This window comes from Pseudopipra pipra, unplaced genomic scaffold (assembly GCF_036250125.1).
Source record: "Pseudopipra pipra isolate bDixPip1 unplaced genomic scaffold, bDixPip1.hap1 HAP1_SCAFFOLD_69, whole genome shotgun sequence".
In the NCBI taxonomy this organism is placed as follows: Eukaryota; Metazoa; Chordata; class Aves; order Passeriformes; family Pipridae; genus Pseudopipra; species Pseudopipra pipra.
Window position 1 is genome coordinate 45,525 of NW_026991183.1, and position 20,032 is coordinate 65,556.

The 20,032-nt window shown below is 60.4% G+C and overlaps 2 long non-coding RNA genes across 2 annotated transcripts in view; both read right to left on the reverse strand.

The window, feature by feature from the left end:
- Positions 1-5,261: 5,261 nt before the first annotated feature.
- Positions 5,262-20,032, reverse strand: part of LOC135408860 (uncharacterized) — a 43,832-nt gene continuing 29,061 nt past the window's right edge. Inside the window, exons 6-7 of the long non-coding RNA XR_010427890.1 lie at positions 5,367-5,539; positions 5,262-5,276 (exon numbers count right to left, since the gene is read on the reverse strand). This is a non-coding gene — a long non-coding RNA (uncharacterized LOC135408860). The remainder of the gene's footprint in view (positions 5,277-5,366; positions 5,540-20,032) is intronic.
- Positions 6,916-7,844, reverse strand: LOC135408857 (uncharacterized). The gene is made up of 3 exons (XR_010427887.1): positions 7,755-7,844; positions 7,099-7,286; positions 6,916-6,927 (listed from the first exon to the last, which is right to left on the reverse strand). It is a non-coding gene; the product is annotated as an uncharacterized LOC135408857 (long non-coding RNA).

Consider the following 20,032-nt stretch of genomic DNA (forward strand, 5'->3'; position numbering starts at 1 on the left):
GGTCCTCAGTGCCTAAGCCTATCCATGGGGTAACCGGGAAGTCTCCTTTCTACTCCACCTACCCCCAAGTCTACACTGCAGGGCAGAGCAGTTCCAGGCCCAACACAAACTCCAAGGACACATTTCCAGACAAGTGCTGTGGTGCAACCAGGAGAGAGAACTCTGAGAAAGGAACGACGCCAAAATGGATGTGCTGCCGCACGAGAAGACGGAGGATACGGTGAGACTGAACGGAGGAGGCTCTGGGGAGCCTGAAAAGACACTCTAACAGAATGGCCTGGGACAAGAACTGCCTACAAAATTGCTAAGATGGATGGGAGACAAGGCTATGTTCAGAATCTTCTTAAACTCTCAGAAATCCCAGGCGGTTACAAGAGATGACTGCACAGCACAGCCACCGATACAACCTGTAAGGAGGCTGTAAAAGACACCTGACCTGACACTTCTCAGATGCGATTCTGATGCACATCCAAGCTAGTGAGACAAAGAACGGATGGTATGGGCACTGGGCTGGGCAGTGCAGAGGTTCAAGACCCTAGGAATGATGCCTCAGATAAGAGCTTTGAGGGCAGAAAGCAAAGATGTGGTGACTGTGAATAGTAAGACACGAAACACAGACTGGACAAAGGACATGACACAGACCTGAACAGCTCTGCCCTGCACATCCTACTCCATGATGAAAAGTAAACTGCTCCTCCTATGTGTGCCAAGGGCCTGTTAGGGCAGACCCTTTCCCCTGGGCTCATTTGAAAATCCCTCCCTCCTAACCATAAAACTGGACCCAGCTCTCATCCCCTCTCCAGGTGGGAGTCCTCCACTTATCTTTCCCACAGCTGGGGATGTGAATCCATCTTCGATGTGAAGGAAGGACGCCCGGCTGGCTCAGAGGGTCCTGTGAGATCACTGACTCGGTTGGCTACGAGAAAGAAAACAGAAACTGACACAAGAGTTGGGCAGCACGTGGGAGATAACCCTGCAATTGGCTACTCACCCTCCCCTGAGCTGAGAGGTTCTCAGGCCACTGGCTCTGATCCCAGTCAGAGGCTGCTGCCGTCACCGTGCGCCGTACCTGGGGGTGTGAGAAAAAAAGTTATGGGTGTTTCTGAAAGTAAGGGAGACGCCAGCACCTACTCCCTACCTCCCCGACTCAACCTCAATGCTCCTCCTTTGCCAAAGGCAGGCTGGATGGCACCTGCAACTGGGAAAGGTCCAGCCTTAATTGATGACCCTCGTAGTACTAGGAGATTACTCACAAGGACAGCTGAAGACCATCAAACCTAATTGGCAGGTGGCTCCGGCCCTCTCAGGCTGCACACATTCTCTGCAAAGTAAAAAAGCCAAAGGCAAATGTACAGACTGAGGTACTGCCTGAAAGGATGCCTTTCCTGGGGTAGCTCCTACCTACCTCTCCTCCACAGTGACCTCTTACCAGCAGGGGCCCTGAAGCACTGGACTGTCTGTTAGAAGGTGGCAGAACCCCTGGAAAACACAAGAAACAAAGCATGTGCACAGATTTACCACAACACCTGTAAAAGACCATCTAGTTCTGTCCTGGAGTCAATGCTCACCTTGCTCACCGGGACCACCTCCCCTCCAGTGCCTAGAGCCTCCTGGGCCCAGGGCTCTGCAGCTGAAAACAAAGAAAAAACAAACCCAAACAACAAAATCCTTAACACACAAGTAAACGTGGAGCTAAAAGCCACATCTTTGTGCTGATGTCAGGTGATGACCCACCTTCTTGCTCTGCTCCTCTGGCCTCTGTTCTGTTCAACTCTGCTTTACACCCTACCCCTCTGACATGGTAAAGAAACCCTAACCAAAGTCACCCAGATAGATGGGGAGAGCTCAAAGAGTCTCCCTTCTCTTTAGGCAAACCACCCAGGGTCACTGCCTGCAGCCAAAGACTGCAGCTGTAATTGCACAGAATATCTGGGTGAATGAGAAGAAAACTTAAGTAGCACATCTGAAAAGTCAGTGGGTGCCTTCACAGGCATTTAGGGGGCTCCTGGACACTGCTTTCCACCCATACTACCTCAAAAAACCCCTAGCAATTCCTAACTGGCACCCCAGCCCTCACTCTATCTGTGGGCTGTAACCCCCCACTGACTACTTGCAAACCTGAGTGTCTGTAACATCTTCAACACAGAGCAGCTTCACCTGAGGACTGGATAACACTGGTGAAAAAATGCCAAACTGCAGTTGAGATGATCAGGAAATCCCAAAATATGCAAGGCTCCTAAGGAAAAGAAAAAGAGATAACCAATTATAAAAGCAGCTTAGCAACACCAAGTTATTAAATTTAAAAACCCTGCATGTGAGTGTAATCCTCTTCATTACCATATACAGCTCTGCTTCTTTGGATACCAAAGCTGATGCTTTAATAAAGCAGGAATAGCTTGAGAAGTGCCATTAAATGAAAGAAAGGGAGAGCTCTTATCCCATTGAAGCCTGCCTGCTGAATGACTTCCCTGACCAAAGGCTGGGGTTAATATACCCCTGGTCGTGCCCACCTCCCTTCCCTTGAGGCCCCGGGAGAAAGGGAGCAGCCCAATCCAAGACAGTATAAAGGCTCTGGGAGCAGCAGCACCTGGTTTGCATCTCTGACTTAAAATCAGGATAGGTAAAGAGCCTGACAAAGAAAAGGACTCCTAACGTGAGCAGGTATTATAGTTGCTATTAGATTTAGGGTTGGTATTGGATTCGGGTAGGGGCTGGAGCGGAGGGACTGGAGCAGAATGGCGGGAGTTGGAGCGGAGGGGGCTGCGGCGCCGGGAAGGGGAGCGGCGCGGCGCGGGCTGCGGCGCCGGGAAGGGCAGCGGCGCGGCGGGGGCTGCGGCGCCGGGAAGGGCAGCGGCGCGGCGGGGGCTGCGGCGCCGGGAAGGGGAGCGGCGCGGCGCGGGCTGCGGCGCCGGGAAGGGGAGCGGCGCGGCGCGGGCTGCGGCGCCGGGAAGGGGAGCGGCGCGGCGCGGGCTGCGGCGCCGGGAAGGGGAGCGGCGCGGCGCGGGCTGCGGCGCCGGGAAGGGGAGCGGCGCGGCGCGGGCTGCGGCAGCGCGGCGTGGCCGCGTCCTACCTGCGGGACAAGGGTGAGCCTGGCGGTACCGGAACGAGGCGCGGAGGGGGCCGCAAGGAGCCCCGGGGCTGCCGGGACCCTCCCGCGCTGCTGGGGTGAGCTCCCGGGGTGCTTCGCGATGGGGGATGTGGAGTGAGGTAATAACGAGAATCAGGAAGTGCTTCCACGGACCCGCGCCCGGTTCGGTGGCTGTGCCGAGGTTTGAACCGGGAAAGAGCCGCTGTCCTGCGGTGAGGACCGGGGAAAATAGCCTTAAAATGAGAGTGGAGAGCTCTGCACAGAGGAAATAAAACTCACTGGGTTTAGTAGCTAAAATATCAGGGGAAATTACTGTCTGGTTACGGCAGTAAGCTTCCCACAGCAGTTTCAGGTGCCTACCTTTGGAGACCAGCCCCAAAGTAGAAACTCCTCTCGACTGCTCCTGAGAGAGGCAATTGGAACTTTAGGTGCTGAGGAAAGCGATTTCCTCTCCTAAGTCCTGGTTCACCTGCCCGAGCACCTACAGTGTTTATATTCCACCTCACTCTCTGCTTTGCACGTTTGTATCAATAAAAGAAACTTCCAAGGTCTTCCTCTAGTCTGAGCTGCATGTTTTCTGCACCCCAACACTCTCCCACCTGTCCACGTGCGCTGCTCCCCTCTCCTGCGCTGCTTCCTGGAACAGGGCTCATCCCTCGGCACCTTCCTCGAGCGATAATCCGGGTACATCAGGTGCTTCCCCCAGCCCCTGCGAGATGCTCTCACCATCACTGCTTGAGAGATTCCCTGGGATCGACTGCTCTCCTGCAGAAGCTCCCCATAAAAAGGGCCCCACCGAGCACGGCCCGCCCCTTGTCACCCTCACTGCCCACACCTGGGGCTGTCCCGCCTCTTTGTCAGCCTCACTGCCCACACCTGGGGCTGTCCCGCATGGGAGGGGAGAGAGGGACGGGTGGAGCCACAGGCGGCCGCGCCCACCCGCCGCGCCCAGCTTACCCCGGGGACGGTCTCCGTCGGATCTGCCGCCGTGGGTCGCTCCCGGGGGGGAAGGCGGCGGCGCAGCCCCGATAGCATCTCCAGGGCACGGCGGGGGCGGGAGCGGGAGCGGGAGCGGGAGCGGAGCGGGGCGAGCGGGCGGCGCGGCGTGGGCGCCTGAGGTCCTCGCGCGCCGCGGCGCCGAGACGGGGGCTGCCCTCGCCGGTGCCTGCCGCCGCCCACGAACCTGCCGCCCGCGCCCGGCGCCGCCGAGCGCCCCGCCCCGTCCCCACAGCGGGAAGCGGCGCGGCGAGACGGCGCTGCGGGCGCGGGGCGGGGGTCCGGGTCGCGGCGGAGGTCAGGCAACAGGATAGACACCTCTCTAAAGCGAGGGGGCCTCTCGCCGCCATCTTTAGTGTGGCCTCGGCTAAGTTCCGGTTTTGGCGGCGCCATCTTGAGTGTGGCGTCGGGGCAAACTTCCGGGCAGGGGCCGCCATTTTTAGTGTGGTCGTTCCGGTCCTGGCGGCGCCATCTTTACTGTGGGCTTGGCGGACTTCTGGGACGGGGCCTTGGAGGACTTCCGGTCGCTCTCTACTTCCGGGGACCGGGTTTACCCAAATTAGCGTCCCTCCTCGCTAATTTCTGCGCTTTCACCCCAAAAAATCTTCATGTTATTCCCCCCACACACACCCCGGGAGGGACGGGAGACCGCGAGTCCCGCCCTGCCGCCGGAACCGGCCCTTAACTCGACCAGGGAGCGCTGCACCGGCACGAGAGCCACCGCGCATGCGTCGCCGGTCCCTCTCCTGGCTGCCCTCAGTTACCACGTGATCGCCGGCGTCTTTCCAACGACTGCGCACGCGCCGGCGTCGCCACCTTGGCTCCCCCCCCCACCCCGCCGCCCGACCGCCCGGCTTCGCTTTCTTACTGCGGCTCCCCCTCCACTTTTTCGGCTCTCTGGGGTTCCCTCACCCACATTTTGGGGTCCCCTTCTCACATTTGAGGGGTGATGACCCCGCAATTTACGGTTCGGGGGGGGGGGGGGGGAGGAGAGGAAACGGGGTGCCCAAGAAGGGGTTTCTTTTTTTCTTTTTTTTTTTTTTCTCTTTTATTTCATTTTCATTTTATTTCCTTTTTAGGTTTTTTGCCTTTTTTTTTAATTTTCTTTTGTTTTTTATATTTCCTTTTTTTATTTCGTTTATTTTTTATTCTCTTTATTTTTCATCTTCTCTCCCAGTGCTCCCCAACAACCCTCAGTAACACCCGGTGCTCCCCAGTGCACCCCAGTAACACCCAGTGCTCCTCAACAACCCCCAGTAACACCCAGTGCTCCCCAACAAACTCCAGTAGCACCCAGTGCTCCCCAAAAATTGACCCCAAACCGACCCAAATCATCCCAAAAGCTGACCCAAAACTGACCCCAATCATCCCAAAAGCTGACCCAAAACTGACCCAAATCACCCCAAACAGTGACCCCAAACTGACCCCAAAAAATGACCCAAATCATCCCAAAAACTGACCCAAAACTCTGCATTTATTTGGCATCATTTCCTCTCAAAAACAACATCTCCGATTTAGTTGATTGCTAAAGCCATCATTTTAAAATCATCTCAGGAATCAAAAGGGACTGGAAAACACACAGAAATCATTCCTGCACCCACCAAATCATTAGGAATTGGAACCCGATTCCCTCATCTCTCTCCTTGTTCTTCTTGCCTGGAAAACCTGATGATCCCCGCTGGCTATTTTTAGGCTGCTTTTCTTCCACAGCTCCTTTCCTCCCGGCTGAAACCTCCTGGCATATTCAGGGCTTAGCTGGAGGGAAGCCCCTCTGAAGTATTTCCTCTCGTGGCAATTCTGTGGGATGAAGAAGTAAAAAAAGCACATCAAGAGCTCCTTCTCCCCCCTTCCTTTGCAAACACCCTCCCAGTTTGTCCTTGGCAGCTCCATCCCCCCGGCACCCGCACCCGACGCTTCGGCTCCGCTGGCAAAGGGACAGCAAGTGCACAAGCAAGTTCAGTGCTGGGCAGGGGCTCCCTGGGGAACGGCACTTCAGTGCTTTAGTCCGTGGCCTTTCCTGCTGCCCTCCCTCCTGGAGGCAGAGGATGACCCGGCCCTTGTTTCTCCCACGCTCGCAGACCCAGGTCCTGCTCCTTTGGCCCCACTTTTCTTAGCAGACCCGGCATCATTTCCCAGGGTCCCCAGGAAACTTCTGCACTTGACCCATTGCTAAGTGCAGAGCACAGGGCAAGGGAAGGACAAATTTCTTGGCACCCACCCCCTGGAATTTTCCTTCTCCGCAGCACGCTCCCGTTCCTGCTCCTTCCCCCAGCACCTCAGAGAATGTCCTTTTCACCCAGGTCCTGCTTACCGTCGTCCAACAAAACACGCTGACAACATTTTTCAGGATGCCAGTGGAGAGATATTAGAGCACACTGCACAGGGAAGCTGAGCCTGCCCCATCCCTGCAAGTGTTCCAGGCCAGGCTGGATGGGACTGGGAGCATCCAGCTGAGGATGAGAGGGGAAGGTGTCCCTGCCCACGGAAGGCAGGATGGCCTTTGAAGGTCCCCTTCAAACCAAATCGCTCTGGGATTCCCCTCCAAAATCACTACCCAAGAGACACAGCAATCAAAGCAGAGGGACTACACTCCCAGCTTTTCTTACCTGCAGGCACACAGCACAGCACGTTGGACATAAAAGCCACAGGGTTAGTCCTGCCAGAGGTGTCCGGCACACCCATGGCAACCGAAGGGAAAGAGGGAGCCTGAGAACACAGAGTAAAAGACACTTTAATTAGGAGTACACCGAGCACTAGCCAGGTCATTCACACAGCTTCACTGTCCAGTCATACAAAAAGCACTCACCGAGGCCTCAGTTAGGATGGTTCCTGACGCTGACCAGCTGAATACCTCCCTGGAAGCCCGCTCCGCTCATGCCAGGCACTGGGGCTCACTCAGGGGGGCTTTGCCAAGCAGCCAATGGAAATTAAAATTACAGGCTGGGCAAAGCCGCTTCCCACAGGACCGCTCCTGGCCAAGGCCACCGGTCCCTGCAAGTCAGACCACTGACCACCCGGGGGGATTTTCGGGGGCACGCTTCCAGCTTTTATTCTCCAGAAACTCCAGTTCTTTCTGGCACCCCTTGCTTCAGTCTTCCCCTGCTGGAAGAGGTCACTTAAGACTTTCGAGGGGCCAGATTGCCAAAGCCCGGCCAGTCCATTCCCACGAGGAAAGAAAGGTAGCTTTGTCTTGGACAGGATGCTGAAGGGGGAGACACAAAATAAAAGTTTAATTTAAAACAACTGCCTAGAATAGGAAGCAATTCAAACAGAAGGCAGACAAGACTCGTGCAAATCTGAATACATTTGACTTCAAAGGAGAATTATTTCCCTCTGCACCTAACAGAAAGTCATTTTCACCCGGGCCCTGCTTACCATCGTTGAACAAAACACGCTGACAACATTTTTCCTGATGACAGGGGAGAGATATTAGAGCACACTGCACAGGGAAGCTGAGCCTGCCCCATCCCTGCAAGTGTTCCAGGCCAGGCTGGATGGGACTGGGAGCATCCAGCTGAGGATGAGAGGGGAAGGTGTCCCTGCCCACGGAAGGCAGGATGGCCTTTGAAGGTCCCCTTCAAACCAAATCGCTCTGGAATTCCCCTCCAAAATCACTACCCAAGAGACACAGCAATCAAAGCAGAAGGACTGCACTCCCAGCTTTTCTTACCTGCAGGCACACACAGCACAGCACGTTGGACATAAAAGCCCCGGGGTTAGTCCTGCCAGAGGCATCCGGCACAGTGTCCACGGCGACCGAAGGGAAAGAGGAAGCCTGGGAACACGGAGTAAAAGACACCTTAATTAGGGATCACAGGGGAGGGAATTGGGATGGGCCTGAGGACAGTGGGAAGGGACTGGGATGGAACTGGGCAAACTGGGGAAGGACTGGGTTGCACTGCAGGAGGACACTTGGGAAGGAATGGGTGCGCTGGCTTGCACTGAGACAAGTGGGAAGGGACTGGGATGAGAGTGGGGGCACTGGGGTGGGACTGGGAGCACTGGTGGCACTGGGCTAGGACTGGGGGAACTGGGGAGGGAGCAGGGAGGGACTGCGAGGGGGCTGGGAAGGGAACTGGGATGGTACTGGAATGGGAATGGGATGCATGGGAGAAAGGAGCGGAATGCACTGGGGAAGGACTGGGAGCAACGGGAAAGCCACTGCAGGGACTGGGATTGGACTGGGAAGGGACTGCAAGAGGACTGTGACAGGACTGGGGAGTGGGCCTGGGATGGGACTGGGATGCACAGGGGAAAAGAACCGGGATGCCCTGGGGAGGGACTGAGGTCACGGGAGGGCTGGGGATGGGTCAGGGGCACTGGGAAGGGAACTGGGATGGGACTGGATGTTCTAGGAAGGGAGTGGGATGCATCGGGGAAAAGGACTGGCATGCACTGGGAGGGACTGGGGCAGTGGGGAGGGATGGGGATGGGACTGGGGACACTGGAGAGGGACTGGGGGCACTGGGGGGATTTGGGCTGGGAGTGGGGACACTGGGGTGGGACTGAGATTTTCGGGGGGGTGAGGGGGACTGGGAGCAGTGGGATGGGACTGAGGGTCATTGGGGAGGGACTGGGATGGGACTGGGAGCACTGGGAAAGGGACTGCAGGGACTGGGATAGGACTGGGAAGGGACTGCAAGGGGACTGTGAGAGGACTGGGGAGGGGACTGGAGAGCGTGCCTGGGATGGGCCTGAGAATCTCTGGGGAGAGACTGGGACCACTGGGATGGGACTGCTGTCACTGGGATGGGATGCAGTTGTACTGGGAGGGGACTGGGGAGGGAATGGGAATCACTTAGGAGGGACTGGGATGGGACTAGGCAAACTGGGGAAGGACTGGGTTGCACTGCAAAAGGACACTTGGGAGGGAAAGGAGGTGGTGGGTTGCAGTGGGGGAAGTGGGGAGAGACTGGGATGAGAGTGGGGGCACTGGGGTGGGACTGGGAGGACAGGTGGCACTGGGCTAGGACTGCGGGAACTGGGGAGGGAGCAGGGAGGGACTGCGAAGTGACTGGGATGGGAATGGGATGCACAGGGAAAAGGAGCACAATGAACTGGGGAGGGACTGGGATGGGACTGGGGACACTTCAAGGGAGTTGGATGCACTGGGCTGAGACTAGGGGCACTGGAGCGGGACTGGGGGGAGTAGGGAGGGACTGGGATGGGACTGAGGGCACTGGAGATGGACTGGGGAGAACTGGGCTGGCACTGGGGGTGCTGGAGTGCAACTGGGATTCTCAAGGGAGGGACTGGGGGAAGTGGGATGGGACAGGGGTCATTGGGGAGGGATTGGGGACAGTGGGACTACAGGCACTGGGATGGGACTGAGCTGCGCTGGGTGGGCACAGGGATGGGACTGAGGTCACTGGGGAGGGAACTGGGATGGGACTGGGAGCACTGGGAAAGGGACTGGGAAGGGACTGCAAGAGGACTGTGACAGGACTGGGGAGTGGGCCTGGGACGGGACTGGGATGCACAGGGGGAAAGAACCGGGATGCCCTGGGGAGGGACTGAGGTCACGGGAGGGCTGGGGATGGGTCAGGGGCACTGGGGAGGGAACTGGGATGGGACTTGGATGTTCTAGGGAGGGAGTGGGATGCATCGGGGAGAAGGACTGGCATGCACTGGGAGGGACTGGGGGCAGTGGGGAGGGATGGGGATGGGACTGGGGACACTGGAGAGGGACTGGGGGCACTGGGGGGATTTGGGCTGGGAGTGGGGACACTGGGGTGGGACTGAGATTTTCGGGGGGGTGAGGGGGACTGGGAGCAGTGGGATGGGACTGGGGGTCATTGGAGAGAGACTGGGATGGAACTGGGAGCACTGGGAAAGGGACTGCAGGGACTGGGATAGGACTGGGAAGGGACTGCAAGGGGACTGTGAGAGGACTGGGGAGGGGTCTGGAGAGCGTGCCTGGGATGGGCCTGAGAATCTCTGGGGAGAGACTGGGACCACTGGGATGGGACTGCTGTCACTGGGATGGGATGCAGTTGTACTGGGAAGGGACTGGGGAGGGACTGGGAATCACTTAGGAGGGACTGGGATGGGACTAGGCAAACTGGGGAAGGACTGGATTGCACTGCGAGAGCACACTTGGGAGGGAAAGGAGGTGGTGGGTTGCAGTGGGGGAAGTGGGGAGAGACTGGGATGAGAGTGGGGGCACTGGGGTGGGACTGGGAGGACAGGTGGCACTGGGCTAGGACTGGGGGAACTGGGGAGGGAGCAGGGAGGGACTGCGAGGGGGCTGGGAAGGGAACTGGGATGGTACTGGAATGGGAATGGGATGCATGGGAGAAAGGAGCAGAATGCACAGGGGAGGAACTGGGAGCAACGGGAAAGCCACTGCAGGGACTGGGATTGGACTGGGGAGGGACTGCAAGAGGACTGTGACAGGACTGGGGAGTGGGCCTGGGACAGGACTGGGATGCACAGGGGGAAAGAACCGGGATGCCCTGGGGAGGGACTGAGGTCACGGGAGGCCTGGGGATGGGTCAGGGGCACTGGGGAGGGAACTGGGATGGGACTTGGATGTTCTAGGGAGGGGGTGGGATGCATCAGGGAAAAGGACTGGCATGCACTGGGAGGGACTGGGGCAGTGGGGAGGGATGGGGGCACTGGGGGGATTTGGGCTGGGAGTGGGGACACTGGGGTGGGACTGAGATTTTCGGGGGGCGGGGGGGGGGACTGGGAGCAGTGGGATGGGACTGGGGGTCATTGGGGAGGGACTGAGGAACCGTGGGACTGGGGGCACTGGAATAGGAGTGAGATGCACTGGGGAGGGACTGGGCCGGGACTGAGGGCACTGGAGAGGCCCTGGGGGCACTTGGGGGAACTGGGCTGGGACGGGGATTCTCTGGGGAGGGACTGGAGGCACTGGGATAGGACTGAGAGGCACTGGGGAGGCACTAGGACACACTGGGCCACCACTGGGATGGGACTGGGATCACTGGGGAGGGAATTGGGATGGGCCTCAGGGCAGTGGGAAGGGACTGGGATGGAACTGGGCGAACTGGGGAAGGACTGGGTTGCACTGCAGGAGGACACTTGGGAAGGAATGGGTGCGCTGGCTTGCACTGAGAGAAGTTGCAAGGGACTGGGATGAGAGTGGGGGCACTGGGGTGGGACTGGGAGCACTGGTGGCACTGGGCTAGGACTGGGGGAACTGGGGAGGGAGCAGGGAGGGACTGCGAAGTGACTGGGATGGGAATGGGATGCACAGGGAAAAGGAGCACAATGAACTGGGGAGGGACTGGGATGGGACTGGGGACACTTCAAGGGAGTTGGATGCACTGGGCTGAGACTAGGGGCACTGGAGCGGGACTGGGGGGAGTAGGGAGGGACTGGGATGGGACTGAGGGCACTGGAGATGGACTGGGGAGAACTGGGCTGGCACTGGGGGCGCTGGAGTGCAACTGGCATTCTCAAGGGAGGGACTGGGGGAAGTGGGATGGGACAGGGGTCATTGGGGAGGGATTGGGGACAGTGGGACTACAGGCACTGGGATGGGACTGAGCTGCGCTGGGTGGGCACAGGGATGGGACTGAGGTCACTGGGGAGGGAACTGGGATGGGACTGGGAGCACTGGGAAAGGGACTGGGAAGGGACTGCAAGAGGACTGTGACAGGACTGGGGAGTGGGCCTGGGACGGGACTGGGATGCACAGGGGGAAAGAACCGGGATGCCCTGGGGAGGGACTGAGGTCACGGGAGGGCTGGGGATGGGTCAGGGGCACTGGGGAGGGAACTGGGATGGGACTTGGATGCTCTAGGGAGGGAGTGGGATGCATCGGGGAAAAGGACTGGCATGCACTGGGAGGGACTGGGGCAGTGGGGAGGGATGGGGGCACTGGGGGGATTTGGGCTGGGAGTGAGGACACTGGGGTGGGACTGAGATTTTCGGGGGGTGGGGGGGGGACTGGGAGCAGTGGGATGGGACTGGGGGTCATTGGGGAGGGACTGGGGAACCGTGGGACTGGGGGCACTGGAATAGGAGTGAGATGCACTGGGGAGGGACTGGGCCGGGACTGAGGGCACTGGAGAGGCCCTGGGGGCACTTGGGGGAACTGGGCTGGGACTGGGATTCTCTGGGGAGGGACTGGAGGCACTGGGATAGGACTGAGAGGCACTGGGGAGGCACTAGGGCACACTGGGTCACCACTGGGATGGGACTGGGATCACTGGGGAGGGAATTGGGATGGGCCTCAGGGCAGTGGGAAGGGACTGGGATGGAACTGGGCGAACTGGGGAAGGACTGAGCTGCACTGCAGGAGGACACTTGGGAAGGAATGGGTGCGCTGGCTTGCACTGAGAGAAGTTGCAAGGGACTGGGATGAGAGTGGGGGCACTGGGGTGGGACTGGGAGCACTGGTGGCACTGGGCTAGGACTGGGGGAACTGGGGAGGGAGCAGGGAGGGACTGCGAAGTGACTGGGATGGGAATGGGATGCACAGGGAAAAGGAGCACAACGCATTGGGGAGGGACTGGGGGCAGTGGGGAGGGACTGGGATGGGACTGAGGGCACTGGAGATGCTCCCTGTCTCACCCCAGTGCCCCCATTCTCATCCCAGTCCCTTCCCACTTCTCTCAGTGCAAGCCAGTGCACCCATTCCTTCCCAAGTGTCCTCCTGCAGTGCAACCCAGTCTTTCCCCAGTTTGCCCAGTCCCATCCCAGTCCCTTCCCACTGCCCTCAGGCCCATCCCAATTCCCTCCCCGGTGATTCCAGTCCTATCCCAGTGGTGGCCCAGTGTGTCCTAGTGCCTCCCCACTGCCTCTCAGTCCTATCCCAGTGCCTCCAGTCCCTCCCCAGAGAATCCCCGTCCCAGCCCAGTTCCCCCAAGCGTCCCGAGGGCCTCTTCAGTGCCCTCAATTGTACTGGGAAGGGACTGGGGAGGGACTGGGAATCACTTAGGAGGGACCGGGATGGGACTAGGCAAACTGGGGAAGGACTGGGTTGCACTGCAAAAGGACACTTGGGAGGGAAAGGAGGTGGTGGGTTGCAGTGGGGGAAGTGGGGAGAGACTGGGATGGGAGTGGGGGCACTGGGGTGGGACTGGGAGGACAGGTGGCATTGGGCTAGGACTGGGGGAACTGGGGAGGGAGCAGGGAGGGACTGCGAGGGGGCTGGGAAGGGAACTGGGATGGTACTGGAATGGGAATGGGATGCATGGGAGAAAGGAGCGGAATGCACTGGGGAGGGACTGGGAGCAACGGGAAAGCCACTGCAGGGACTGGGATTGGACTGGGAAGGGACTGCAAGAGGACTGTGACAGGACTGGGGAGTGGGCCTGGGATGGGACTGGGATGCACAGGGGAAAAGAACCGGGATGCCCTGGGGAGGGACTGAGGTCACGGGAGGGCTGGGGATGGGTCAGGGGCACTGGGGAGGGAACTGGGATGGGACTTGGATGTTCTAGGGAGGGAGTGGGATGCATCGGGGAAAAGGACTGGCATGCACTGGGAGGGACTGGGGCAGTGGGGAGGGATGGGGGCACTGGGGGGATTTGGGCTGGGAGTGAGGACACTGGGGTGGGACTGAGATTTTCGGGGGGTGGGGGGGGGACTGGGAGCACTGGGATGGGACTGGGGGTCATTGGGGAGGGACTGGGATGGGACTGGGGGCACTGGGATAGGAGTGAGATGCACTGGGGAGGGACTGGGCCGGGACTGAGGGCACTGGAGAGGCCCTGGGGGCACTTGGGGTACTGGGCTGGGACGGGGATTCTCTGGAGAGGGACTGGAGGCACTGGGATAGGACTGAGAGGCACTGGGGACACACTGTGGCACCATTGGGATGGGACTGGGATCACTGGGGAGGGAATTGGGATGGGCCTCAGGGCAGTGGGATGGGACTGGGATGGAACTGGGCGAACTGGGGAAGGACTGGGTTGCACTGCAGGAGGACACTTGGGAAGGAATGGGTGCGCTGGCTTGCACTGAGAGAAGTTGCAAGGGACTGGGATGAGAGTGGGGGCACTGGGGTGGGACTGGGAGCACTGGTGGCACTGGGCTAGGACTGGGGGAACTGGGGAGGGAGCAGGGAGGGACTGCGAAGTGACTGGGATGGGAATGGGATGCACAGGGAAAAGGAGCACAATGAACTGGGGAGGGACTGGGATGGGACTGGGGACACTTCAAGGGAGTTGGATGCACTGGGCTGAGACTAGGGGCACTGGAGCGGGACTGGGGGGAGTAGGGAGGGACTGGGATGGGACTGAGGGCACTGGAGATGGACTGGGGAGAACTGGGCTGGCACTGGGGGCGCTGGAGTGCAACTGGGATTCTCAAGGGAGGGACTGGGGGAAGTGGGATGGGACAGGGGTCATTGGGGAGGGATTGGGGACAGTGGGACTACAGGCACTGGGATGGGACTGAGCTGCGCTGGGTGGGCACAGGGATGGGACTGAGGCCACTGGGGAGGGAACTGGGATGGGACTGGGAGCAATGGGAAAGGGACTGGGAAGGGACTGCAAGAGGACTGTGACAGGACTGGGGAGTGGGCCTGGGACGGGACTGGGATGCACAGGGGGAAAGAACCGGGATGCCCTGGGGAGGGACTGAGGTCACGGGAGGGCTGGGGATGGGTCAGGGGCACTGGGGAGGGAACTGGGATGGGACTTGGATGCTCTAGGGAGGGAGTGAGATGCATCGGGGAAAAGGACTGGCATGCACTGGGAGGGACTGGGGCAGTGGGGAGGGATGGGGGCACTGGGGGGATTTGGGCTGGGAGTGGGGACACTGGGGTGGGACTGAGATTTTCGGGGGGGGGAGGGGGACTGGGAGTAGTGGGATGGGACTGGGGGTCATTGGAGAGAGACTGGGATGGAACTGGGAGCACTGGGAAAGGGACTGCAGGGACTGGGATAGGACTGGGAAGGGACTGCAAGGGGACTGTGAGAGGACTGGGGAGGGGTCTGGAGAGCGTGCCTGGGATGGGCCTGAGAATCTCTGGGGAGAGACTGGGACCACTGGGATGGGACTGCTGTCACTGGGATGGGATGCAGTTGTACTGGGAAGGGACTGGGGAGGGACTGGGAATCACTTAGGAGGGACTGGGATGGGACTAGGCAAACTGGGGAAGGTCTGGATTGCACTGCGAGAGCACACTTGGGAGGGAAAGGAGGTGGTGGGTTGCAGTGGGGGAAGTGGGGAGAGACTGGGATGAGAGTGGGGGCACTGGGGTGGGACTGGGAGGACAGGTGGCACTGGGCTAGGACTGGGGGAACTGGGGAGGGAGCAGGGAGGGACTGCGAGGGGGCTGGGAAGGGAACTGGGATGGTACTGGAATGGGAATGGGATGCATGGGAGAAAGGAGCAGAATGCACTGGGGAGGAACTGGGAGCAACGGGAAAGCCACTGCAGGGACTGGGATTGGACTGGGGAGGGACTGCAAGAGGACTGTGACAGGACTGGGGAGTGGGCCTGGGACAGGACTGGGATGCACAGGGGGAAAGAACCGGGATGCCCTGGGGAGGGACTGAGGTCACGGGAGGGCTGGGGATGGGGCACTGGGGAGGGAACTGGGATGGGACTTGGATGTTCTAGGGAGGGGGTGGGATGCATCAGGGAAAAGGACTGGCATGAACTGGGGGCAGTGGGGAGGGATGGGGATGGGACTGGGGACACTGGAGAGGGACTGGGGGCACTGGGGGGATTTGGGCTGGGAGTGGGGACACTGGGGTGGGACTGAGATTTTCGGGGGGGTGAGGGGGACTGGGAGCACTGGGATGGGACTGGGGGTCATTGGGGAGGGACTGGGATGGGACTGGGGGCACTGGGATAGGAGTGAGATGCACTGGGGAGGGACTGGGCCGGGACTGAGGGCACTGGAGAGGCCCTGGGGGCACGTGGGGTACTGGGCTGGGACGGGGATTCTCTGGAGAGGGACTGGAGGCACTGGGATAGGACTGAGAGGCACTGGGGACACACTGTGGCACCATTGGGATGGGACTGGGATCACTGGGGAGGGAATTGGGATGGGCCTCAGGGCAGTGGGATGGAACTGGGATGGAACTGGGCGAACTGGGGAAGGACTGGGTTGCACTGCAGGAGGACACTTGGGAAGGAATGGGTGCGCTGGCTTGCACTGAGAGAAGTTGCAAGGGACTGGGATGAGAGTGGGGGCACTGGGGTGGGACTGGGAGCACTGGTGGCACTGGGCTAGGACTGGGGGAACTGGGGAGGGAGCAGGGAGGGACTGCGAAGTGACTGGGATGGGAATGGGATGCACAGGGAAAAGGAGCACAATGAACTGGGGAGGGACTGGGATGGGACTGGGGACACTTCAAGGGAGTTGGATGCACTGGGCTGAGACTAGGGGCACTGGAGCGGGACTGGGGGGAGTAGGGAGGGACTGGGATGGGACTGAGGGCACTGGAGATGGACTGGGGAGAACTGGGCTGGCACTGGGGGCGCTGGAGTGCAACTGGGATTCTCAAGGGAGGGACTGGGGGAAGTGGGATGGGACAGGGGTCATTGGGGAGGGATTGGGGACAGTGGGACTACAGGCACTGGGATGGGACTGAGCTGCGCTGGGTGGGCACAGGGATGGGACTGAGGTCACTGGGGAGGGAACTGGGATGGGACTGGGAGCACTGGGAAAGGGACTGGGAAGGGACTGCAAGAGGACTGTGACAGGACTGGGGAGTGGGCCTGGGACGGGACTGGGATGCACAGGGGGAAAGAACCGGGATGCCCTGGGGAGGGACTGAGGTCACGGGAGGGCTGGGGATGGGTCAGGGGCACTGGGGAGGGAACTGGGATGGGACTTGGATGTTCTAGGGAGGGAGTGGGATGCATCGGGGAAAAGGACTGGCATGCACTGGGAGGGACTGGGGCAGTGGGGAGGGATGGGGGCACTGGGGGGATTTGGGCTGGGAGTGAGGACACTGGGGTGGGACTGAGATTTTCGGGGGGTGGGGGGGGGACTGGGAGCAGTGGGATGGGACTGGGGGTCATTGGGGAGGGACTGGGGAACTGTGGGACTGGGGGCACTGGAATAGGAGTGAGATGCACTGGGGAGGGACTGGGCCGGGACTGAGGGCACTGGAGAGGCCCTGGGGGCACTTGGGGGAACTGGGCTGGGACTGGGATTCTCTGGGGAGGGACTGGAGGCACTGGGATAGGACTGAGAGGCACTGGGGAGGCACTAGGGCACACTGGGTCACCACTGGGATGGGACTGGGATCACTGGGGAGGGAATTGGGATGGGCCTCAGGGCAGTGGGAAGGGACTGGGATGGAACTGGGCGAACTGGGGAAGGACTGAGCTGCACTGCAGGAGGACACTTGGGAAGGAATGGGTGCGCTGGCTTGCACTGAGAGAAGTTGCAAGGGACTGGGATGAGAGTGGGGGCACTGGGGTGGGACTGGGAGCACTGGTGGCACTGGGCTAGGACTGGGGAACTGGGGAGGGAGCAGGGAGGGACTGCGAAGTGACTGGGATGGGAATGGGATGCACAGGGAAAAGGAGCACAACGCATTGGGGAGGGACTGGGGGCAGTGGGGAGGGACTGGGATGGGACTGAGGGCACTGGAGATGCTCCTGTCTCACCCCAGTGCCCCCATTCTCATCCCAGTCCCTTCCCACTTCTCTCAGTGCAAGCCAGTGCACCCATTCCTTCCCAAGTGTCCTCCTGCAGTGCAACCCAGTCTTTCCCCAGTTTGCCCAGTCCCATCCCAGTCCCTTCCCACTGCCCTCAGGCCCATCCCAATTCCCTCCCCGGTGATTCCAGTCCTATCCCAGTGGTGGCCCAGTGTGTCCTAGTGCCTCCCCACTGCCTCTCAGTCCTATCCCAGTGCCTCCAGTCCCTCCCCAGAGAATCCCCGTCCCAGCCCAGTTCCCCCAAGCGTCCCGAGGGCCTCTTCAGTGCCCTCAATTGTACTGGAAGGGACTGGGGAGGGACTGGGAATCACTTAGGAGGGACTGGGATGGGACTAGGCAAACTGGGGAAGGACTGGGTTGCACTGCAAAAGGACACTTGGGAGGGAAAGGAGGTGGTGGGTTGCAGTGGGGGAAGTGGGGAGAGACTGGGATGGGAGTGGGGGCACTGGGGTGGGACTGGGAGGACAGGTGGCATTGGGCTAGGACTGGGGGAACTGGGGAGGGAGCAGGGAGGGACTGCGAGGGGGCTGGGAAGGGAACTGGGATGGTACTGGAATGGGAATGGGATGCATGGGAGAAAGGAGCGGAATGCACTGGGGAGGGACTGGGAGCAACGGGAAAGCCACTGCAGGGACTGGGATTGGACTGGGAAGGGACTGCAAGAGGACTGTGACAGGACTGGGGAGTGGGCCTGGGATGGGACTGGGATGCACAGGGGAAAAGAACCGGGATGCCCTGGGGAGGGACTGAGGTCACGGGAGGGCTGGGGATGGGTCAGGGGCACTGGGGAGGGAACTGGGATGGGACTTGGATGCTCTAGGGAGGGAGTGAGATGCATCGGGGAAAAGGACTGGCATGAACTGGGGGCAGTGGGGAGGGATGGGGATGGGACTGGGGACACTGGAGAGGGACTGGGGGCACTGGGGGGATTTGGGCTGGGAGTGGGGACACTGGGGTGGGACTGAGATTTTCGGGGGGGTGAGGGGGACTGGGAGCACTGGGATGGGACTGGGGGTCATTGGGGAGGGACTGGGATGGGACTGGGGGCACTGGGATAGGAGTGAGATGCACTGGGGAGGGACTGGGCCGGGACTGAGGGCACTGGAGAGGCCCTGGGGGCACTTGGGGTACTGGGCTGGGATGGGGATTCTCTGGAGAGGGACTGGAGGCACTGGGATAGGACTGAGAGGCACTGGGGACACACTGTGGCACCATTGGGATGGGACTGGGATCACTGGGGAGGGAATTGGGATGGGCCTCAGGGCAGTGGGAAGGGACTGGGATGGAACTGGGCGAACTGGGGAAGGACTGGGTTGCACTGCAGGAGGACACTTGGGAAGGAATGGGTGCGCTGGCTTGCACTGAGAGAAGTTGCAAGGGACTGGGATGAGAGTGGGGGCACTGGGGTGGGACTGGGAGCACTGGTGGCACTGGGCTAGGACTGGGGGAACTGGGGAGGGAGCAGGGAGGGACTGCGAAGTGACTGGGATGGGAATGGGATGCACAGGGAAAAGGAGCACAATGAACTGGGGAGGGACTGGGATGGGACTGGGGACACTTCATGGGAGTTGGATGCACTGGGCTGAGACTAGGGGCACTGGAGCGGGACTGGGGGGAGTAGGGAGGGACTGGGATGGGACTGAGGGCACTGGAGATGGACTGGGGAGAACTGGGCTGGCACTGGGGGCGCTGGAGTGCAACTGGGATTCTCAAGGGAGGGACTGGGGGAAGTGGGATGGGACAGGGGTCATTGGGGAGGGATTGGGGACAGTGGGACTACAGGCACTGGGATGGGACTGAGCTGCGCTGGGTGGGCACAGAGATGGGACTGAGGTCACTGGGGAGGGAACTGGGATGGGACTGGGAGCACTGGGAAAGGGACTGGGAAGGGACTGCAAGAGGACTGTGACAGGACTGGGGAGTGGGCCTGGGACGGGACTGGGATGCACAGGGGGAAAGAACCGGGATGCCCTGGGGAGGGACTGAGGTCACGGGAGGGCTGGGGATGGGTCAGGGGCACTGGGGAGGGAACTGGGATGGGACTTGGATGTTCTAGGGAGGGAGTGGGATGCATCGGGGAAAAGGACTGGCATGCACTGGGAGGGACTGGGGCAGTGGGGAGGGATGGGGGCACTGGGGGGATTTGGGCTGGGAGTGGGGACACTGGGGTGGGACTGAGATTTTCGGGGGGTGGGGGGGGGGGGACTGGGAGCAGTGGGATGGGACTGGGGGTCATTGGGGAGGGACTGGGGAACCGTGGGACTGGGGGCACTGGAATAGGAGTGAGATGCACTGGGGAGGGACTGGGCCGGGACTGAGGGCACTGGAGAGGCCCTGGGGGCACTT